This window comes from Bos mutus, chromosome 6, assembly GCF_027580195.1.
Source record: "Bos mutus isolate GX-2022 chromosome 6, NWIPB_WYAK_1.1, whole genome shotgun sequence".
Classification (NCBI taxonomy): Eukaryota; Metazoa; Chordata; class Mammalia; order Artiodactyla; family Bovidae; genus Bos; species Bos mutus.
The window spans coordinates 44937475-44953004 of record NC_091622.1 but is presented as its reverse complement, the minus strand read 5'-3'; the positions used below and the strand labels follow the sequence as shown (position 1 = coordinate 44953004).

At 47.6% G+C, this 15530-nt stretch overlaps 1 long non-coding RNA gene across 1 annotated transcript; it reads left to right on the top strand.

The window, feature by feature from the left end:
• Positions 1-1152: 1152 nt before the first annotated feature.
• Positions 1153-15468, top strand: LOC138988220 (uncharacterized). Its single transcript, XR_011464498.1, has 4 exons — positions 1153-1794; positions 6790-6874; positions 7693-7798; positions 9627-15468. It is a non-coding gene; the product is annotated as an uncharacterized lncRNA (long non-coding RNA).
• Positions 15469-15530: the final 62 nt, after the last annotated feature.

Below are 15530 nucleotides of genomic sequence, written 5' to 3'. Positions count from 1 at the left end.
ATCTTCCTGACCCACGGATTGAATCTGTGACTCTTGCATCTCCCGCATCGGAAGGTGGGTTCTTTACCAGTGAGCCACCTGGGAAGTCCATACATAGTACAGACATTTTCTTCATTCCATCTTCACTGCAGCTCTCCAAAGTAGAGACTGTGTTTATATTCCTTCAAGGCAAGAAGAGTTCAGGTGATTCACTGGATGTGCCACAGAACTTTCTGGAGTAGACTAGACTGGAACAGGACTTGAGCCTAGATCTGTCTGAATCCAGGAGCCACTGTATCTTCACCACTATTGGCAAGGACATTGGGTGAGGACTTCAGCAGGGCCATTGCATGCTGTTGCATAGGCTGTGGATTGTACAAGGGCCTACTCCTCCCCTAGCAGGAAGGGCTTTGCCTGCCAGACTACCTGTAGGGCTGTGAGCACCCAAGGAAGGGGCATCTTTCCCTAGTTCATCCAGGGGGGCTGGGTCAGCCACGGGCCTCTCTGCCATTGACCTAGACTATTTCCTCTTGTTTCTCAATAACCCTCTCAGGAAGGTATAGCAGTGCCCCCCCCTCAACCCCCCCATGACAAGTTCATAGATTTAACACTGACAAGTTCAGTTATTTGCAAGACCCCCCCAGAGTGGGTCTGTGATGTGACATCATGGTCTGTGATGTGACATCATTGGTCACTTTGCTGGGGCTTAAATCTAAATCCTTGTGGGAAGGTCATCTGGCTGGGGGGTGGCTCAGTTGCTCACAGGCTGGATTCAGCTCTCTGTGTCACTTGGTTATATCTCATTGTTTCTCCATTTATGGAAAAACTTGATGGAGGATGGTATTCATAAGTATTTGAATTATTTTAAAAAATCAAAAAGAATATCATTCAGAGAAAGATGGAGATGGCACACTTCCAAGGGTTTAGTTACTGTTCATAACAAGCGGGCTGATTAAGGGAGCCAGTGAGACCAGTAGCAGTGGGGAACAGGTAACACACAAAGCCCAGAGGGGTGAGAGGAGAGAACAGCACCCCTGGAAGTAGGATGAACTGGAGGTGGCCCAGAGGGACTGAGGCCAAAGAAGGGGGTGGCAGGAATAGACACCTTGACATGTTTACTCTCATCTCCTGATCTGCTGTCCCAGCCTCTCACTCAGGTCAGACCCGAGGGGAAGGCAGAGGACAGGGAGCTGGGGTGATTTGATCCATAGAGATCAGCCAGCTCCACACAGGGTTCAAGATTGGAGTGAGCCATGGGGCTGGGGGAAGGCGGAGGGTGGCCTCTGTTTCCCTCTAAGAAGAGACGGACGCTTTCCTCAGCTTCCAGGGGCCGGGGGTGTTGCTGGCAGACTGCCCTCAGCTGTCTGCCCTCATGGTGGGCTCAAATTCCAGAGCCCTCATCTTTCTGGGTGAAGCGCTTGGGCAACACTGAAGAGTTGCTGAGGGTGTGGAGCAACAGGAACTCTTCTACTCAGCTAATGGGAGGCTAGATTGGTGTTGACCGACTGGAGACCAATCTGGCAAAAGTAAACGAGCCTGGATATTTGCAGACCTCTTGAGTTAGCAATTCCGCTCATGGATAAATACTTTGAAGAAACTCAAGCAAGAGCACAAGAATGTGGCATGAAAATATTCATTGAAGTAGTGTTTGTAATGGCAGAAACAGCCTCAGAATGGCCATCCACAGAAAAATGGATAAATAACTTGTGATGTATTAACATGATGGAATGTTCTACAGAGTTGAAATGACTGAAGTACAGCTCTGTGGACCAACATGGGCAAATCTCCAAAGCATAATATTGAACAACATAAAAGGTAAGTTGCAGAAAGCTGTACGCAGTGGCATAATAGTTTCTAATGCATGTATGTACATAGTATATATTATTACATAATGAAAACTTTATATTATAAATACATAGAATTTTAGCAACATATAATAATAGAATTATTTAAGGAGACAGTATTTATATCAATAATATAAAAACATGCCTATGAGTAGTAGCCAGATTTAGAGGGAGGGAGGAAATGCATGGGTACATAGGGGACTCCAACTGTGTCTGTAACACTGTTCTTTTATTTGAAATCTGGCAAAATGGTGAAATTTTATAAACCCGGATAGCAGGTGCATGGCTGCCAGGCTATTCTGCTTGTTGGCATCGTGCATACATTTTGAAGATCTCTAATATTTAACATATTTCATTCTGGGACCCTTGGGCTCAATATTTCAAATCACACCTCTAATTAACCAATTTCAGTCACATGTTTCCTAAACACTTTGACCCTCCTCTAAAACGCTGCCCTCCTGCTGTGTAAGAGCTCTCAGTTTTCACCCCACTGCCCTGAAATTTGGGCAAGTGCTCTCTTGTTAAGTCCAGCATTTGCTTCAGTTTGTTTTCAGAATCATCTGACATGCAGGCTGCCACCAAGCACACTTGACTTGCTTCTGCTTCATCACTGGAGAGGCTTCAAGTCCTGCAAAAGGACTCAGGAAACACAGTCTCCCTCCCAGGGAACCCTGCCCAGTCCAGGTACCAGGAAACCTAAGGACATAGGTCCAGAGAGAATGGCTCTTCCAGCAACCGTGGCACCCAGAGGCTTGGCTTCCCCGCAGAGCCCTCGGCTTATCTATACCCTCAGGAGGCTTCTGGGGATTGCCTTTGCCAAAAGCAGAGACCAACTCCAGGGTTTCAAGGATTTCACAGCGTGGGCAGAGTGCAATGCCCCTCTGAGTTATTTCCTGAAATCCATACTAAAAAGGCCTTCAAGGAAATATCTAATCGGCTTCCACTTGAGTCCTGACAAAAACCCAAAATTGCCTTCCATTTTCCTGTCTCAGAACCCCCCACTTCCAAACACATGCAGCCTCTGCTGCCTCCTCCAATCCTTTCTAAATATAAAAGGAGAACTCACCAACTCCAGGGATGAACCGGCAGCACCCCGGAGTGCAGGGGCGTGGTGAGCCCCCCCCCCCGCCCCGTGGTCTTGTATCCATCATCACCCTGCTCCCTGAGGGCATGTATCCAAGGGAGCCACTCCCCTTCTCTCTGGGCACCTCTGTTTTCTCTCTGGGCACCTCTCTGCTCCTCACTGGGCATGAGCAGGGCTGCTGGACCTGCCAGGCAGGTGGCCATGAAACAGGCCAGAGTCATGCCTGAATGAGCCTACCTCCCAGTGGGGGAGACGGGCGATTTACAAGTAAACTAATAGTCACACAAGATCACTGCAGGTGGAGACACGTGCGAGGTGCAGAAGCAAAGTGGGAGAAAGAGGCCGTGCATGGAGTAGGGAAAGACCATGCCTCATTTTCAGGTCAGGAAGCCTTCATGGGGGAGGCGACCTAAGAGAACACAGGGTGGGAGCCAGGTGGAGACATCTCGGGGAGAAGGAACCCAAGAAAAGGGACCAGCAAGGATGTGATGGGAGATGCAGGTGTGAGGCAACCAGGGCAGACCTTGCCCCAGTGCCGTGAGAGCACTGTCATGGCCGCCACGTTACAGAGGAAGAGACAGAGGGTCCAGGAGGATACGAGGCTTGCCACGACCCCACAGCCAGTATGTGCTGGCTGAAGCCAGGCTGTCTGACTCTGAGAGGCATTGCTCCCCTTCTCCCTATCATAGGACACACACAGATCCACGGCCCATATCCAAATCCTGGATCAGCTGTGAGTCGAAATCCAGGAAACTCTAATTTAAGAATGCTCATGCAGTTTGGTATGGCACAATCTGAGATACACCCAGGGGATCCAGGACAGCACACAATTAAACATATGAACATAGCATGACAAAATCAGACATAGTAATATTTCTGCACCAAAATATACAAATCTTCACACTCAGTGGAGCTATTAATAGCCTCCATTCAGGTGAGGTTTTGCCACCAAATTCAGGTCATATTTTGATGCCAAGCTAGTTACAAAAATAAATAGCAAACAATTTTTGGTTTTCACAGCCTTTAGGATTTCCACTAAAAGCATGAGGGTCACAGAGTTATAGCTTCTGAAAATGACAGCTCTGTGAAGACAGGTAGTGGAGAAGCCAGTTGGAAACAAGGTCACCCATGTTCCCATCTTGGCATGGCTCAGCCTGAAGGACCTGTCACCAAGAGGGCCGAGCACTCAGGGTGCAAACTTCCTCCTTAACAAAGGAGCCAACAGCCGCTCCAGAGCAGCTGGCAATGCACAGGAGAAAGGTGATGCAGAGTCCAGATCAGGGGAGAAAATGGGACAGGAAAGCCCAGCTTTACCAGCAAAGCACCAAAATGGAAGCTTTCTTTATATTTATTATATAATAATATAGATTATATGGTCTTCCCTGGTGGTTCAGAGGTAAAGAATCCACCTGCAATGTAGGAGACATGGGTTAGATCCCTGGGTAGAGAAGATCCTCTAGAAAAGGGAAAGGCTACCCACTCTAGTATTCTTGCCTGGAGAATGGACAGGCAAGAATGAACAGAAGAACCTGGTGGGCTACAGTCCATGGGGACACAGAGTCGGACACGACTGAGCGACTAACACACACTTCACATGTATTATATTATATATTTCTGGCCTTGCCATGTGGCATGTGAGATCTTAGTTCTCCAACCAGGGATTGAACCCATACCCCTCGCACGGGAAGTATGGAGTCTTAACCACTGGACCACCTACCTAGGAAGCTCCTAGAAATTTTCCTTTCAGCTCTTCTTATAGTGCCCTTGTTAGACTGGGTTGAGTTTGAAAACCTAGCCAGAGGCAGAGAAGTTTGCAGGGGTTAATAATCAGTAGCCTGTTGCTCTGGCTAAGCCATGAGGAAATCACTGTGGGCAAAGAACAAAAGAAAAATACAGCGATACAGTACAATCTGAACAAAAGTACATCAGGCTGATTAGCTGGGGTCGTCATGCCCTGCTAAGCTGAGGAAAAACATAGTGTGGACCTTGGAAAGCCAGGTCAGTGCAAGTTCAGGACACTGCTTGTGCACACACTAAGATGTTTTCCCAAAGCATATGTGAGTCTATGACTTCCAGCTGGGTGATACCCCTTCTATCAAAGATAGTTCAAAGAAATCAATCAAATGGGAGACATGACCAGGGATACAGGAGGCTGATTTTATGATAGCACAACAGATACTTTCTGTTTGCCAAGATACTAAATAAAAGTGATGTGGCTCTGAGGAACAGGGTTCTTGATCCAAGAGGTCTTGAGTCCCCTGGTCCCATCTTTAAAACTTTAATTCTGTCTCTAATTTCTATTCCCAAACTGTGGGTCAATCATTTTTGATCCCTACCTGCTGTGCTGGCTGCAGCAGAAGTTAAAGATGGGAGAGACAGAAAAGCATCTTTCTTCAGATTGAAAAAAAAAAAAAAATCAATCTGGTGCCTAAGTCTTGATCCTCCTGCCCCCATTCCTACCAAGAAATGCAAACCAATTCTGAACCCCTCTCTGGGCTCCTCCTCCCCACCTACCTTAGACGGGCCAGAAACCAGAGTAAGGCTGAAGGCGCTGGGCAGAGGAACCAGGATTAGAGGAGCCATTTCTTCCTTCTGCCCCTCAGCCTGGGGAAGAGGCCTTGACCATCATCCCCACCCAAGGTCAGGTGGAAACTCACAGTCCACATACGGCCTCCACTTCTGTCCTAATCAGCTTTAAGATTCACTGAGAATCAAATGGCAACAGAAGTAAGAAGGAAATGACACAGGCTCAGGCATTCCTAGGGAAATTGGGAAAATAGCCATTTATTCGTTCAATTATTCAATAACTGTATTTTGAGTACCTGCTATATGCCAGGAAGTTTACTGAACACCTACCATATGCATCAGAGAACAGAACAGCAGAAGCCTTTGTTCTCAGTGGAGAGGGCAGTCAGGCATGGATTCAATATATCATCATGGGCAAAGGTGATGGGTGCCTTAGAGGTGGGGAATAACACCACAGAATAGGGAGATCAGGGTGCCCAGGCAATAAACAGGGTGTTAAGTTGAGCACTACCAAGACCGCTCTCTGCTCTGTCCTTAGATGACATCATCACACCCAGGCCAATGTCTGAATTTATGTTACAATTTAGTCCATTCTTCTGAACATTCCCAGAGAGCTAACAATCACACTTGTATATATCAAGGGCATCTTGAATTCTATGTGTCCAAAGTCAAGCTAAAGACTGCATGGAAATAAAAACTAAACACACACACACACATACCTGATGTTCACATATATCTTCAGAGACATTAGGCAAGATATTGCAGCTCTATACGAAGGAGGAGGTGGAGGAAAAAAATAATAATAGCAATCAAGGAATAGGAAAGAGCTCTTCGAAATTAAAATATGCTAGAAAAAATAAAAAATAATTAGAAGATTGGAAGACAAAGTTGAGGAAAGAAATCTTTCAAAAAATAACACAAAAGTCAATAAGATTTTCAAAAATAATGAGAGAAAGATAAAAAAAATAAGAGAATCAGTCCACAAGAACTCCAGAGAGAGCGAACTGAGAAACTGAAGAGCAGAAAAAAATTAAGAAACATTTTTTTTAAAGTCCCCAAACTGAAGGATATTCATTCTGACTTGAGAGAACATTTTTAAAATTTTCAGGAATTTCTTAAGCTGTTTGCTAAGCAAAGCCACTATTCACAGTTATATAAACTTACAGTTAAGTAAATTGTGTTAAAAGCAAATGTAATGAATACTCGTCTATTATTTCCTAATTACTTTACCACATTTTATTACCTTTTACAACACGTCACTATTATATATCTTTCGAGGTTATTAATGCCTACGTATCTGTATCTGTGAGGTCCAACAGCTTTGTGGCCTGACTTTGGTCTCACTCTCTAACACAGATGAAAATACCCACTGACAGTGATATGGGATGTACACTTGCTCATCAGTGATGTGAACACCTCTCCTGAACGGAACAGTAAACAGGTATTGCTTCATTTTTTCTGGTTTTGTCAGATCATGCCCGAATTGCCACGAAAGGTATAAAGAGTTAAACAACAACAGCAATGAAAGCATTCTGAGAGTCCATCAGCCCTGTTGAATTGACAGCAGAGAGTACTGCATATTTTACTATCATTTGTAAATGATGGGCATGACTTTCCAGATGAAAGTCCATTAATAGCTCAATAAATGAATAAAAATTGTCCCACTTAAACACCTTATCATGAAACCTCAGCATACTAGGGGAAAAGGGAGGGTACAAAAGGCACCCAGAAGAGAAAATAGAAACGAGACCAACAAGCAGGTCATCACACATGACAGACAAGTCACTGGCAACAGGAGAGCTAAGGGATAAGGTAGCAACGCCTTCAAAACTGTGAGGGAACCATCTCTAACTTTGAAGTGTGCACCCAACCAACCTGTCAGTGGAAGTCAGAGCACAGCAAAGACAGTTTCAGAGATAAGACATTTTAGAAAGTTTATTTCTGTGTACCCACCCTCAGGAAGCTTCTAGAAAACATGATCCGGGGATTTGGCTGAGAAAGAGGAAGGTACAGACCAGGAATTAAGAGACGCTGGGGGTGGTGGGAGGGAGTACGGGATGCCAGCAGCCACAGCTGCAGGGCTGCTTGGGCCGGTCAAACACCTCTTCTTGTTTTGTGTTTTCTATGGTCCCACCTCTCCCTCTTTAATTATAAGAAGCCTGGTACTCGCGTTTGAAAAAACCCTGGAACAAAGATCTTGAGTTTTTTTCAATCAGAAAAAAACTACATCTCAGTCTTGTTTTCTGATCCATAATTCAGGTGTTCCTCAGGCCTCCCAGAGACTTTCATGAAGACTGCAAATATTGAAGGCCTGGAGGATAAATGAAGGTCACCAAGTAACCAGGGCAGTGGGGCATGTGGCCAGGTAAGTCATTTTAGTGAGCACTTACTGTGTGCCTCTAGCCACTGAGAACGAAGGTAAGCACCAAGTATTTGCAAACGATTGCATTGCCCCATGCAGGTACCAGCCAAACACAGCAGTCTTCAAACCCAAAGTGTCAGAAGGTAGAGCCAGGAGGAACCTGGGAGAGAGGGAGGCAGCGGTGCCCACGCCTCTGGTTATGAATCAGTGCCATTCCCCATCCCTCTCCTTTAGATGGGTGATTGCAGAGCAAAGGGACTCCTCCTAAAACAATCCTTCAAAACTGTGTGTGCAAACGAGCCCGCCCCCTTGCAAATGGCCACCTGAGAGGCCACTCTTGTGCTCCAGCCCATAGTACTGTCTTCCCAAAAGGTTAAGACAGGACTCGTTGGCAGCTGCTGCCAGCCTCCATGGCATCTTCTCTTGAGTACCCTCAGTGGAGAAAAGTCTTCATCCTTTGAGTTTGGGGGCATTGAAACCAGAGCTGATGTCTGAGGTGACACATAAATAAGGAAATTTTCCTTCACCAGAAAGACAAATGTAACCAAAGCAATGAGGTGAATGGCATTACCATCTGGAATTCACCACCACAGGCTGAGTTTACTGAGTGTGGGCTGGGCTAGCACTAGTTCATCCCTTTCCATGAACGTTATCCCCTTGGCCCTCACCAGGACCCAGGAAGGCTAGGATCAGTGTCCCCATTTCACAGATAAAGAAGATGAGGCTCTGAGTAGTTAAGTAGCCTGGTTAAGTTCTCATTGTGACTAAGTGGCAGAGTGTGGCCTGGAGGCTGCTCTGTCTGCCTCCAGAGCTTTTCAGTGGGACCAGGTAGGGGAGGGGCAGAAGGCAGGGACCACTTGGAGAAGGCAGTCTTTGTGCAGGAAGGAGAGACAACGGCAGAAAGACTCACGGTGAGGAAGGAGGGGAAGGACAAAGCACTGCAGGGAAACCCATGTGGGGTTGGTGTCCCCGGGAAACCTGAAAAGGGGAGCAGTTTGGGTAACAGAGGTACAGAAACGCCTCAGCACTTGGGTGCAGGGACCCGAAAAAGATGTGCTTTTTTTGCAATAAGCCTAAATTAGCAAATCCCTGCAGAAGGATTTTACTGTCCTGCTTTTCAGTATTTCAGGACGCTTTCGTGAGGCTATGTCCAGAGGCAGGAGGATTCAGAGCCACTTTCATGATAATAAGCTCAGGATCTTCCCCCAGGTGAAATCAGAAACTCCCTAATAGGTTAGAGGGAACAAGGAGAGACTAAGAAAGAGAAAGCTGCTCCACATTGGTAGGTGGCAAGTTCAACAAGCCAAGGGAGCTAACAAATGAGGCTTGTCTGGGGTGGCCCCAGATTTCCACACTTGTCTATTGGTCTTAAAATTTATGTAGAGGCCTTAAATGGGTTCAAATGGTCTCAACAGCACATTATCTCAAGGTTGCATTCTTGAGACAGCTCCTAGTGTGGAAACAGTGGGAAGAATGTAGACTCCAAGGACAGGGGATGGGGTAGGAGCCTCTGATTGCTAAGGTCCCCGCACAGGTCAACTGGTGGTCACGACCTCTCAATGACCTCCTCCAAATACAGAACAGCAAAGAATGCATTGAAATTAGATTTTATGCTTATAAGGTAATTCATTGGTTTTGCATAACACAGTGTTGATTAGGTCCTTGAAAATTTTGCTCTAGACAGATTAAATATTGCCCTCCTCCTGCAAACTTTTTGCACAGTGCATTTGCTTAGCAAATCTTTTCATCAAATATTGATCAAACCTTTTCTATTTAAAATGAACAGGATCTAAATTAGTGAGCTGTGACCCAAGTTAGATGTTTGTTTCAGGCCAGGCTCACTGACTATCCTTACTGCCCAGAAGACCCCTGCCATACCAAGACAGAAAAAAACGGCAGAAGTTCTGCAGGCTTGAAAATGAAACAGACATGAAACAGACTCATCAACAGGCAGACATTCTCCAGGGTGTTTGTGCCTCGGCTTCACCAGGAGGCCTTCAGTCCTTGCAAACAGCACAAACTTGAATTCTAAGTAAAAGTTAACTGCAACTAGATCATGAAAGCTTCCTTGGTCACAAGTCCAAAGAACACAGGAATGGCTACATCATTTACAGGTCGCAGTATGGAATGAAAATACACTGCCTCTTGTCAAGAATTTCAAGATGGTGACAGCAGAGAGAAACTGAATATACAGTCAACAGCCAGACCATGCATGAAATGGAACTCTGACCTGCAGCCTACAGCAGCCTGCCCAGAAAACCGACTCATCAAGGATAACCAGCCCAGGAAACTATCTGCTTTCTATAAGCCATTTATGCAGGAAGGGAGACGGCCACCTCAACAGTGGCAATCCAGGAAGCCAAAGAATCTTCTTGCAACAATCGGCTTCAATAGCCAATGATCAGTAACCATCACTTCATGGCAAATAGATGGGGAAACAGGGGGAACAGTGGCAGACTTTATTTTTTGGGCTCCAAAATCACTGCAGATGGTGACTGCAGCCATGAAATTAAAAGATGCTTGCTCCTTGGAAGAAAAGCTATGACCAACCTAGACAACACATTAAAAAGCAGAGACATTACTTTGCCAACAAAGGTCCATCTAGTCAAGGCTATGGTTTTTCCAGTGGTCATGTATGGATGTGAGAATGGGACTATAAAGAAAGCTGAGCACCGAAGAATTGATGCTTTTGAACTGTGGTGTTGGAGAAGACTCTTGAGAGTCTCTTGGACTGCAAGGAGGTCCAACCAGTCCATCCTAAAGGAGATCAGTCCTGAGTGTTCACTGGAAGGACTGATGCTGAAGCTGAAACTCCTATACTTTGGCCACCTGATGCAAAGAACTGACTCACCGGAATAGATTCTGATGCTGGTGAAGATTGAGGGCAGGTGACGGGGGCGACATAGGATGAGATGGTTGGATGGCATCACCAACTCAATGGACATGAATTTGAATAAACTCCGGGAATTGGTGATGGACAGGGAGGCCTGGTGTGCTGCAGTCCATGGGGTCGCAAAGAATCAGACATGACTGAGCAACTGAACTGAACTGAAGTAATTGACAGCTTTCCTACTTTCTGTTCCTGCTTCCAACTCAGGACCAACCAGATAAGGCCAAATACACACTCCTAACAGCCACATAGGTTGTCCTGCTTCTATTAGGCCTCCTTCAGCCTTCCGGGGCCCACTGCCTCTAGTCAGCGTTAGGCTTGCAGCCTTCCTTCTTCTTCACTCTAAAGCATTCCCAGCCCTTCAGCCTGCTCTCCAGTCTCTATCCAAAGGCAAGACTGCCTCCCTTGCTCAGGAAAGCTCAGAATAAACAGCCTTTGCTTGTTCTCATGTGGTTAGTTCCACAGAGCATTAAACTGGGCCTGAGCCCTTCAGAGCACGAGGCCTGTGTTGTACCCATGTCAGGAAACCAGCCCAGCAGGAACAGCATAGACAAGCAAACTGCTGCCCTCTGCAGGGCCTTTCAGCCATCCTCCAACTTGCAGGCCACTTCAACCTTTGGAACCCCATCTCCTGATGGGGACCCTCCCACACATCTTCCTCTTTAGAATGTTCTTCCTAGGCCACTGGGCCTGGCAGAGTGCTGCCCAGCGACCCAGCATCAGTCAGAAAGGCCATGTGGTGCCCGAGCTTCTTGGACTGAGGCATTTCCACAGGTCAGGCTCAGCAATCCACATGTGGCAGCTGTGGGGAGCAGCCCCTCCTACCTTGGGTGGCTCAGCTCTGCTGCCCTGGCCCAGAGCCCTGGGAACCTTCCATGCTGGCCAGCTTGGCACTAAAGTTAAGACTTCTCAGGCACAAGGGGGCGCTGTGGCTTCCAATATAGGACTCAAAGTGCTGGAATACATCAATTTCAAGAGCAGAGCTTCCAATAGGGCACAGATCTTTAGTGAGGATTTACCACCAGGCAGCAGGGGTCCCTGCCCTGGAGGAGTTCGCCTGCCAGAAGTGGAAGGTTTGTTGTTCACAAGCAAGGGAGGAAGTGGTTGATGTCAGAGATGTACTGTGTCAGGAAACTCGGCTGACCCCTCCCTCACCAGCTGTGTGACCTTAGGCAAATCATCTAACCTCTCTGGGCTTCTCCGTCCTCCTTGGTACAAAGGGAATTAACAATGCTCCCTGTTTCTGGGGGTGGGGGCAGCTGGACAAGTTCATACCCACAGTATGGGGTTGATTAGTCCAGGTCCTCTCCCGGGCTTAGTGCTCAGGAAACACAACGGGTATGGTGAGGATTCGAGGCAGAGATGACAGCTAGCCTGGGTCTGGGATGGTGAGGGCTGGAGTGAAAGGAGGTTTTGGAAAAGCATTTGAACTGGACTCTGGGACCAACAGAGGGGTAGCAAGTCTTTATTCTTCCAAACTAGGTGGGCACATTTTGCACCCTTCTCCCCTTAGAGCCACACCACTCTGTTCTGCTTCAACCCATAAAACATGTCTTCATTGCTGTTACCAGTGATTTTGTGAACTGTCATCTTCACCACATTCTGGCAGCAGCCCATCATCCGTCCCTCCGGCTTCCAGAAGTGTGCTGGACCACGTGGCATGTGTCACACACCTAGTGTGCAGCCCAGAGCAAACTAGCTGTAAATTAGTCTTGCATTTAAACATGAAGAGACCCTTAAACGAATTTTGGAACTAAGGGCAGTGAAAAGTACTGGGTTAGACATTTGAGAGTTCTAAGGCTCACATTTTCACTGAGTTGCTGAGCCAATTTGCAAATCTTTTCCTCCAATTTCTGTTTCTATGGAATGGAAACTACATTATTACAGTTCCTGTTCCATCCCAAGACTGTCACCTCAAGTCCCTTTTACATGTTGGATGAGTAAATGGGATAATTGACACGTCATGCTCTGAGCTATTTTGTGGAAAAACGTAAGACGGAACTTACTTTCTCGACACTGCATTATCATCGATCCTAGCCCACAACTAACGGGCCAAGTGGGTTTTCTCGTCTGTATTCCATAGAGTCACACAGTCCCTCTCAGTGTTCACCACCAAGCATCTCGTGTTTTGAATGGTTTCTCTGCTGCAAACTGCAGATTCACCCCCTGCCTGGGCCATGTATTTATTCAGATCATCTCTGCTTCTTACCTGCTTCCCATCTTCCGTGGAAGCCTTTACCCAGTGGAAGTCTGTAGACCAACAAAATGCAAAATATCTTGACACGTTGGGAATGAGACAGAGGACATCCACAGCACAAATATAGTGGGTAGCTTCCCCACTGTCACCTTTCTGGGGAGAGCACGGCTCTGTCTCTGCGAATCCTGAACACACACACACACGAGCCTGCTGAGTAGGCAAAGTGAGAGGCCGTGGTCACAGGCATGGGCAGTGCTGTCTTGGAGGAAACTACACTGACCTTGGGGGCAGGATTTGGGGTTCCCCCACATATTCCCAAGTCGGCAGGAAAGGCAGCACTGCTTCCCCTCACAGCCTGTTTCCTCACAGAGCTGATGGTGATTATGAAGGACGGAGCTCTGAGAATGAAGCCCTGGCATCACTGTCAGTCGTGCCATACAGACATCACAGCGGCTGTGCCACTGCAAGAAGACTGTGGGCCAGAGCGTGGTTAGGGGCAAGGCAGCCAAGACACGGGAGGGAGAGTGGGGCTGTGGAGCACAGACCCCAGAAAGGCAGCACGTGTTGCGGTTGGCGGCAAGAGTGCTGCACCAGGCATCCCCATCCTGCCCCTGCAGCCTGTGTGATTCCTGTGAACAAGCAAACACTTCCTGTGCCTCAGCTGCTCCACCTGTGAAATGGAGATGATGCTAATAACAGCACTTTCCTTATAGGACTGGGCTGAGGCTTGAATGAGTTATTTGTGCAATGTGCTTGGAATGGCACCTGGCTCTTACTGAGTTCTCAGCTGCAGCAATTATTGCTACCTGGGGTTTTGCATCCTGGCTGTTACACTGACTAGCTGTGTAACTGGGATACATGGAGCCTCTCTGAACATTTTTCTTTTCTGTGAACTAAAGAGAGCAATTCCTTTGTTGCAGAGGTGTTCAGAGAACCATATGAGATAATATATACAAAGCCTCTCCCACACTATTTCTCTTCCATGACAGGCTTCTGCACAGGAGAACCTTGAAAAACCAAAGGCACGCAGACCAGGAGGAGGGGGATGGGTGGCAGCAGGTGCAGGTAGAGACCCTCTGATTACAACCAGCCTTGGGTCTGGCCCAGCCTGGCCCCAGAACATCTGGCCCTGAGCACTTGGGATTTTTGTGTACACTTTGGTAGATGCAAAGGTCCATGGGCCAGCTGGGGCTAGGCCCTCCTGGGTCTGCTAAGCAGCCTAGTGCCATCTCCTGGGGGCCTGGGAACTGCCTGGTTTTTCAAACAGCCGGAGCCCTAAACAGGGTAGCTCCCCTCCCAGTCATGCTTCAGATGACCCAGGAGAGCACCCAGCACCAGAGAGGCCCTGAAATGCACCCCACACCGGGGGAAAGACGGGTGCTTCAGTGCCTGCCCATCCCTGGTCCCGCCCTGGGCCTCTGAGCAGGGCTCACTCTGGTCCACTCTCCCAGGCGATCAGATTGGGCCGCATCCTCACCCCACAGGATTCTCTCTGTGACCAGCGCTGTGCTAAGTTTGTTCCCCCCAGGGAAACAAACACCTGTTTCCCAGAACCAGCTAGGAGAGCTGCCAAGTCAACTTTAAGGACCTCCCCTCACCCCCCGCTCCCCATCATGGCCTTTAGTCAAATCTCCCAGATGGAGGCAGTGCCAACCTACAGCTGATACAGGACTGGGAGACACTGCTGTGCTCACAAGCTGGCTTCGTAATTTTATTCTGCACTGGGTCCTCTATAACCCTGGGCTCTGCTTCGATCTCTCCAGAGGTCAGTGTGGGGCTTGGGAGCCCGGCCTTGCCTCAGTCCGCCTGGGTCCAATTCCCCGCTTCCTCCCAACTTCCTAAGTGACCTAAGTCACAGATCCCCCCCTGGGCCTCTGAAAGCCCTGAGCACAGGCAGCTTTTCAAAGAGCTGTCAGCTCCTCCTCCTCCTGCAATGGTGATCCCAGCACCCTACTCAGGGTAACTTTCTCCATCCTGCTTGCTGTCATTTTTGTTACACGAACAGCCACATGGATAAGTCATCCAAAAGCACCAAGCATTCAATTCTTGACCTACTGAGCCCCAGTGATTTTCTCCATCCCTAACAGCAGCCACCATGGCCCCAGTTCCTGTCCTCTGTACCATTCACTGCAAACCACACCCGTCTCTCCATCCCTCTGAATCTAAAACCCCACAGTCCTCCACCTTCTAACCCACTGACCCTGTCACGGTGTTATTACTTTCTCCAAGCTGCTCATCCCTTTCTTGTTGCAGTGGTTTGACAAAACCATAACCCAGATTAAAGCCAAAGATCCACTTAATTCACCCAACATCTGAGCAGCAGGAGAAAATGATTCCATTAATTGGGTTCGTTATTAATTTATGCTACAAATCTCCAGTGGACCTTCAATGCTAACACTTCTTCAGTGAATTCACTTTCCCTCTGAGGTCAAGGATTTCCTCTCGTCATCTCTCTCTGCTGAGACAATATCTCTTGAGGAAAACTGTCGTACCCACAGTTCCATCAGCCACAAGCATCTGTCCCCACACACTCCTGTGAATGTAGAAGGAACACCATGCTCCAACCCGAGGCTGACCATTCCTCTGGCTGTTGGGTCTTGGCTCTTTGCCTTCTCGAAGGTTTCACTTAATGGTCAATGTCTCTCTTG